Source organism: Ochotona princeps, chromosome 2 (assembly GCF_030435755.1).
Source record: "Ochotona princeps isolate mOchPri1 chromosome 2, mOchPri1.hap1, whole genome shotgun sequence".
NCBI classification, from domain to species: Eukaryota; Metazoa; Chordata; class Mammalia; order Lagomorpha; family Ochotonidae; genus Ochotona; species Ochotona princeps.
The window spans coordinates 150420321-150428813 of NC_080833.1; positions in this window are offsets into that span (position 1 = coordinate 150420321).

Consider the following 8493-nt stretch of genomic DNA (forward strand, 5'->3'; position numbering starts at 1 on the left):
CCACCGATTCCACCCCTAGCAGCATTCTTCAGCAGCTCCTTCACCAGGCCCGTGAATGTACTTGTCCTCCAGTCTTGAATGACTTTTGCTGTTGTGCGATGAGAGAACAGAGGGCACCAACAGGGCATCCAGGCATGCTGCTACTCTATCTGTCTAATGAGATGGACCTCTGTGGAGAGTACACGTCAGCTGTTGAGGTGTCTTGTGGCAGGTGGCACATTAGTGGCAGCTGATGGTCCCCAGGTGGCCTGCAAGAGAAAGAGTCTTAAATCCAGGATGCCCCTGGAGAATGGTGAAGCATTCCCTGGTGAACGAAAGGCCAATGGCATTTGGTAGGGGGTTGTGGGGCCAAATTCCTGCCTCCAATGCACACGATGGAGATGCCTGACCCTCCTCCCCCAAGTGTTTCCAAGGATGCCCTGAAGAAGGCAAAATGGTCCTCGTGAACCCATGCCTGCCCATGGCATGGGAGGGCCTATTTTGTGCAGGCCTTGGTTGCTCCCAGGCCACCGTCCTACCTGCTGGAAAGTGGGACTGCATGTTCCAGGGTGCTCTCGCAGAAGCTAAGGCCTGGGACTTCCTATTCCAGATGACTGGTGTCCTTTGGTACTTACTCGTCCTTCCACTGTTCCATCCTTAGAATCCCACAAGCCCAGACACCACCCAGCTAGGCAGAGGAAGGCCGAGTGCTGTATCACCCTAACTGCCACCCCACACATGCAATAATACACGAAGGCCTCTCTGCAGCCCATCGGGGAGCAGTTGCACTTGCTAAAGAAAGCCCAGGCCCTGTCCCCAAGGGTGCTTTGTGATGAAAGGGGGTAGTGGCAAGGTTTCCGGTGAGCTCATCTGCGAAAGATCAATGCTAGCCAGTCAGTGAGTAACTCCAGGTACCAGAGGGTCCTTCTGCACACTGACGTGGGACTCCAACTCCCAGAGTGCCTGTGGGCACACTGACGTTTGTATCAAGCTCCTACAAGACCCATGGGCACAGTGACATGAGACTCCCAACAGGACACATGGGCACGCTGAACTAGGACTCAGTATCCCAGAGGGCCCATGTGCACACTGACATGGGTCTCCTGCTCTCAGAGGCCCATGAGCACGCTAATGTGAGTCTCCAGCTCCCATAGGGACTGTGGGCACGCTGACATGGGACTCCATCTACCACAGGGCCTCTGGGTGCCCTAATGTGGAAGTCCAGCTCCCAGCGCTCTCCCCATGTCCTATGTGGTATCTTAATGGTGAAGGCACACAGCCACTTCTAGCACAGAGGTCCAAATTCAACATACCGTATGATCCAGCAATAGCACTTCTAGGAATATATCCAGAACACTTCTTCTATGAGAAACCAACATGCACTCCTATGTTCATAGCAGCACAATCAGTAATTGCAAAAACTTGGAAACAACCAAAATGCCCATCAACAGAGGATTGGATAAGAAAGCTATGGTTCATCTACTCCATGGAATACTACTCAGCTATTAAAAAAAACAAAATGCAGTTCTTTGTGGCCAAATGGGCCAAACTGGAAACCATAATGCTAAGGGAAATGAGCCAATCCCAAAAGGTTAAATACCACATGTTTGCCTTGATTTAAGATGATATGATGTTATGTATAACATGTTATGTTTTGAATGTTATATGTTGTGTATAAACTAAAATTGAAGTATAGGTGAGGTGGTCACAGAAGGTGGCTGGGAACTCGCATTTACTTTTAACATATTGGTTACTCATTACTATGTCAATTAATTCCATAATGATGTAAATTTTTGCTGATAGTATGTTGGAGCTTTCAATTGACTGGGATGATACTCTGTTGGCTCTGTCTTCAGACCAGAGAGTGTATACCTAAGAAGCCGTTGAACTTGACTGGACAATAAGATACTGGACTCTATGTTTGGTATACGCTTGCAATGGGGAAATCTCAACTAAACTTGAGCTGTGGGTATGCAACAAGGTGGAGGAATCCACCATGGTGGGAGGGTTTGGGGAGGGGTGGGAGAACCCAAGTATCTATGTAACTGTGTCACATAATACAATGTAATTACTGAATTTAAATAATAAATAATTAAAAAAAATAAAAATAAAAATGAATTGAAAAAAAAAAAAAACAAAAACAAAACAAAACAAAACAAAAAAGACCACAATCATCCTCAACCCCCTCCTGGACCTTCGTTTGCAGGCTTTTCAGCCTTACCCCAATCTTCAAGGGGCAAGTATCCAGGAACACTCTCCAGGACCCCCACTTGACACTAGGATGGCTGGGGCTTGGCTGTCTAGTGTTCAAAAGGAATGAGCCCAACCAGGAGGAGAAAGGGCGGCTTATGCGCCCTCTCGTGGACAGCAGGACTCACTGCACGATGCTCCTCCAGGCTCTCCTGCACAAGAGAAACAAACCCGGTCTGAGAGACATCCACTCTCAAGAACACACTTTGGAGAGGTTTCACAGGAGTCTCAGGACAGAAGCCCTACGCACACCCTTGGGGTACGCATTGGCAGACAAAAGCAGTCTTCAGTCACAGCACAGCACACAGCACACAGCACACAGCACACTCCTTGCCAGGAGGCCAATAGCAATCTCTCTCTTCCTGCCTTCTTGCCTGCCTGCCTGAAGCTGTCCTGTTTGCTTGGAGCACACAGGAACAGAGAGGGAGAGAGAGAGAGCAATCTTTCTTGCATCTGCTGCCTCTCATCCCCAGGGACCACCACCAGAGCTAGATGTGGCTGGGCCAGGTCAAGCCCGGGAACCAGGAGCTCCCTCCACATGTCCCACAGGGGCACAGGGCCACAGGGGCACAAGCTCCTGCAGCAACTTCCATTGCTCTCCCAGCACCATCGGCAGGGAGCTGGACTGCAGAGGATGCTGTCAGGTCTTGAAGCAGCACCCATACAGCTTAACTGCACACAAGCCTCGCAGGCTTGAGGCTTGACATTTTAGGACCCCTCCCCAACCACCAAAACCCGCACCACCCGACTCCATCCCTTACCAGTTTCTTCAGCACCTCCTTCAACAGGCCACTGAAAGTACCTGTCCCCCTTGCTGGCACAACTTTGGCTGTTCCGTGCTGAGAGAGCAGCGGGCACCAACAAGGCATCCAGGCATGCTGCTACTCTACCTCTCCTAGTGAGAAAGCCTCTGTGGAGAAGACACGTCAGATGTTGGGGTTTCTTGGTTCAGGTGGCACATCAGTGGCAGCTGATGGTTCACAGGTGGCCTGCAGGAGAAAGGGTCTTGAATCCAGGATGGTCCTGGAATAGGGTGAAGCATTCCCTGGTGAACGAGAGGGCAATTGCATTTGACAGGGCACTCTGGAACCAAATCCATGCCTCCAATGCACACGACACATGTTTAATATGATGCCTTGTAGAATGGAATATGGTCCCTGTGATCCCATTCTTGAAGATGGCATGGGAGGCCCTCCCTTTTGCAGGTTTGGTGGCTCCCCATCCACCATCCCTGCTAGACAGTGAGAATGCATGTCCAGGGTGCTCTTGCAGCAGCTAAGGCCTGGGACTTCCTATTCCAGATGACTGGTGACCTCTGGTGCTTACTTACCCATCCACCTGCTCCTGGCTTAGGAGCCCACATGCCCAGATTCCACCCAGCTAAGCAGAAGAAGTCCGAGTGGTGTATCACACTAACTGCCACTCCACAAATGCAAAAATGCACAAAGGCCTCTATGCAGCCCATCAGGGAGCTTCACCACTTGCTAAAGAACACCTAGTTCCTGCCCCTAATGGTGCTCTGTGAGGAAAGAGAGTGGTGTAAATGTTTCCAAGGATCTCATCTGTGAAAGACCAGTGCTAGTCAGCTGTTGAGTAACTCCAGGTCCCAGAGGGTCCATGGGCACACTGACGTGGGACACTAGCACACAGAGGGTGCGTGGGCACAATGACCTAGGATTTCAACTCTCAGAGGGACCATGGACAAACTGATGTGAGTCTCCATGTTTCAGAGGCACCTTGGAGAGACTGATGTGGGACTCCAGCTCCCACAGGGCCTCTGGGTGCCCTGACGTGGAACTCCAGCTCGCAGGTTTCCCCAGTGCCCTCTGATGTTCCTTGCTGGTGAAGGCACACAGCCACCTCCTAGAACAGAGGCCTGGGCTCATGCAAGGACACAGGCATCCTATACACACACCTGGACCTTGGTATGCGGGACCAATATTCTAGCATCCTGTGTCCAGGAACACTGTCCGGGAGCACCAGCTGATGCTAGGATGCCTTGGGCCAGGCCGTCTTGTGCTCAAAAGGCCTGAGCCCACAAGGGGTAGAAAGGCAGCTTTGCACGCTCTCTCGTGTACAGTTGAACTCACGGCAGGACGCTCTTCCAGTCTCTCCTGCCCAGACATGGGAATCAAACCTGGCCTGAGAGAAATTCACTATCAAGGACACTTTTTGAAGAGGTTTCACAGGAATGCCAGGACGGAAGACCTACGTATGCCCTTGGGGTCTGCATTGGCAGACAAAAGCAGTCTAGAACCACAGGACACAGCACACAGCACACACCCACCGAGCTAGGCAGAGGAATACCACGTGTTGTATCACCATAACTGCCACTCCACACATGCAAAACCACATGAAGGCCTCTCCGCAGCCCATCAAGGAGCTGCTCCACTTGGTAAAGAAAGCCAAGGGCCTACCTAGGGTTGCTCAGCTAGGAAAGGAGGTGGTGTAAATGTTTCTGGGGACCACATCTGTGAAAAATCAGGGCTTGTCAGCCTGTGTGCAACTCCAGGTCCCAGAGGGTCTGTTGGCATGCTGATGTGGGACTCCAGCTCTCAGAGGGCCTTGGGCACGCTGATGTGAGACTCCAGCTCCCAGGTTTCTCCCCGTGCCCTAGGTTGTACCTTGCTGGTGAAGGCACACAGCCACTTCCTAGCACAGAGCCTCAGCCTGATGCAAAGCTACAAGTGTCCTCCAAACCCTCCTGGACCTTGGTATGAGGGCTGTTCTGCCTTGGACCCCAATCTTCCAGCGACACATATCCAGGAACACTGTAATGGACCCCCACCTAACACTAGGATGGCTCTGGCTGGGCCTTCTTGTGCTCAAAAGGCCTAAGGACAACCAGGGGTAGAAAGGGCAGCTTTGCGCACCCTCTCGTGGTCAGCAGGACTCATTGCATGACGCTCCTCCAGGCTCTACTGCACAAACAAGGGAAACAAACCTGGCTTGAGAGACATTCACTCTCAAGGACATTCTTCGGAGAGGTTGCACAGGAGTCCCAGGACTGAAACACTACACATGTCCTTGGGGTCCGCGTTGGCAGACAAAAGCAGTCTAGAGCCACAGCACAGTACACAGCACACAGCACACTCCCTCCCAGGAAGCCAGCAGCTTTCTTTCTCTTCCTTCCTGCCTGCCTGTATCCCTCTGTCCTGCTTGCTTTGAAGCACAGAGGAACAGAGAGTGAGGCAGAGCAAACTTTCTTGCATCTGCTGGCTCACTTCCACCAGAGCCAGCTGTGGCAGGGTCAGGACAAGCCCGGGAACCAGGAGCTTCATTCCCATGTCATAAAGGTTCACGGGGAACAGGGGCACAACCCCTGCACCATCCTCCACTGCTGTCCCAGGATCATCAGCAGGGAGCCTGATTGCAGGGGAAACAACCAGGACTTGAAGCAGCAGCTATATAGGCCATCTGCCTGGCAGGCTGAGGCTTGACACCCTTGGACACCACACTGAGGCCCTAGAAGACGGGGTTCCTGAGGTGGACCCTCTCGCTGAGGCCCCAACAGAGAGAGAGGGTCAAGTAATGAGGATCTCTCTCGATGAGGCTCCAGCAGAGGGGGTCCCGAGGGGGACCCTCCCGCTGAGGCATCCACAGAGAGGGAAGGGGGCTCGGGGGGCACTCTTGCTGAGGCCGCAGCAGAGGGGGTCCCGAGTGGTACCTTCTCGCCTAGGCCCCAGCAGAAAGTTTAGATGGCTCCAGGTGTCCCTGTGGCTGAGGCCACAGCAGAAGGGGTCCCAAGGGGTACCTCTTGCTGAGGCCCCAGCAGCCAGGGAGGGGTCGCCAGGGTTCCACCTGGCTGAGGCCCCAGCAGAGGGTGTCCTGAGGGGGACCCTCTCACTGAGGCCCCAGCAGCCAGGGAGGGGTTTGCCAGGGGTTCCTCTCGCTGAGGCCCCAGCAGAGGGGCTCGTGAGATATACCTTCTCGCAGATGCCCCAGGAGATCGGGATGAAAGGGGGGGGCAAAGGGTCCCTCTCACTGAGGCCCAAACAGAGAGGGTACCAAGGGGGACCCTCTCGCTGAGGCCCCTGCAGAGGAGTTCCCAAGGTGGATCATCTCGCTGAGGCCCCAGCAGAGGGGGTCCTGAGGGCAAACCTCTCGCTCTGGCCCCAGCAGAGAGGGTTCCTAGGGGGACCCTCTCACTGAGGCCCCAGCAGAGGGGGTCTCGAGGGAGTCCCTCTCGCTAAGGCCGCAGTAAAGTGGCTCCAGAGGGTGACCCTCTCGCTGAGGCTCCAGCAGAGATGGAGGGGTACCCGAGGGGTACCCTCTTCTTGAGGCCTGAGGAGAGGGGGTCCCGAGAGGTACCTTCTCGCTGAGGCTCCAGCAGAGAGGGAGGGCGCATCCGAGGGGGACCCTCTAACTGAGGTCCCAGCAGAGATGGAGAGGGGCTCTGGAGGTCCGTCTAGCTGAGGCCCCAGCAGGGAGGGAGGGCGGTTCTGCGGGTCCCAGTCACTTAGAAGTCAGCAGATGGGGTCCCGAGGGGTACCCTCTCGCAGAGGCCCCAGCAGAGATAAAAGGCTCTGGCTGGGAGTCTCCCTCTCACTGAGGCCCCAGCAAAGAAAGGGTCCCTCTCGCTGAGGCCCCAGTAGAGGTTGTCCCTAGTGGGACCCTCTTGTTGAGGCCCCAGCAGCGAGGGAGGGAGGGTCCGAGGGTGACCCTCTCCCTGAGGCCCAAGCAGAGTGGGTCCCAAGGGGGACCCTCTCGCTGAGTCCCCAGCAGAGAGAGAGAGGGGAGTCCGAAAGGGACCCTTTCACTGAGGCCCCAGAGGAGAGAAAGAGAGTGTGGGTCCCAAGGGGGACCCTCTCGTCGAGGCCCTAGCCGAGTGGGTCCCTAGTGGGACTCTCTCCCTGAAGCCCAAGCAGAGAGAGCGGGTCCGAGGGGAACCTCTCGCTGAGGTCAAAGCAGAGTGGGTCCCGAGTGGACCCTCTCGATGAGGCCACAGCAGAGACACAAGGGGAGTCTGAGGGGGACCATCTTGCTGAGGCCCCTGCAGAGAGGGTGGGAGCGTCAGGGGTCCCTCTCGTTGAGGTCCTAGCAGAATGGGTCCCTAGTGGGACTCTCTTGCTAAGGCCAAGGCAGAGAGAGGGGGGGTCCGAGGGGTCACAGCAGATAGGGAGAGGGGCTTCGGGTGTCCATCTCACTGAGGCCCCAGCAGAGGAGGACCCGAGGGAGACACTCTCGCGGAGGCCCCAGCAGAGAGAGAGGGAGGGATCCGACTGGGACAATCTCACTGAGACCCCAGCAGAGTGGGTCCCAGGGGGACCCTCTTGCTGAGGCCTCAGGAGAGAGAGAGGGCCGAGTGTCCCACTCCCTGAGGCCCCAGCAGAGAGAAAGGGGGTCCAAGTGCTGACTTCTTTCAGAGGCCCAACAGAAGAGAGCGGAGGGTGCCAAGGGTCCCTCTAGCTGAGGCGCCAGCAGAGGGGGTCCCGAGGAGGACCCTCTCGCTGAGGGCCCAGCAACGAGGGAGTGGGCTCCGGGGAGCTCTCTCGCTGAGGCCCCAGCAGAGGGTGTCTTGAGGGAGTTCCTCTCGATGAGGCCCCAGCATAGGGGGTCCAGAGGATGACTCTCTGGCTGAGGCTCCAGCACAGACGGAGGGGGTCCCGAGGGGGAGCCTCTTCCCGAGGCCCGAGGAGAGGGTGTCCCGAGGGGTACCTTCTCGCTGAGGCTCCAGCAGAGAGAGAGGGGGTGTCCAAGGGGGACCCTGTCACTGAGGCCCCAGCAGAGATGGAGGGGTGCTTGATGGTCCGTGTCACTGAGGCCCCAGCAGCTAGGGAGTGGGTTTCCGGTGGTCCCTCTCACATAGGCCACAGCAGACAGAGTCCCAAGGGGGACCCTCTCTCAGATGTCCAAGCAGAGATAGAGGCTCTGGCTCAGAGGGTCCCTCTCGCTGAGGCCCCAGCAGAGACAGAGAGAAAGGGGGTGGTTGTGAGTCCCTCTCGCTGAGGCCCCAGCAGAGAGAGAGGTGGGGTACAAGTGGCACCCTCGCGCTGAGTTCCCACCAGAGAAGAACAGAGAGAGAGGGCTGCAGACAGTCCCTCTCCCTGAAGCCCCCACAGAGGGAGTCCCGAGGGGAACCTCTTGCTGAGGCTCCAGCAGAGAGAGAAAGAGAGAGAGAGAGAGAAAGGAGGGCCGAGGGTCCCTCTCACTTAGACCGCAGCAGAGAGAGAGGGGGGTTCGGTGTTCCCTCACTCTAAGATCCCAGCATCGAGGGAGTGGGGCTGCGGCTGTCCCTCTCGCTGAGGCCCCAGCAGAGGGGGC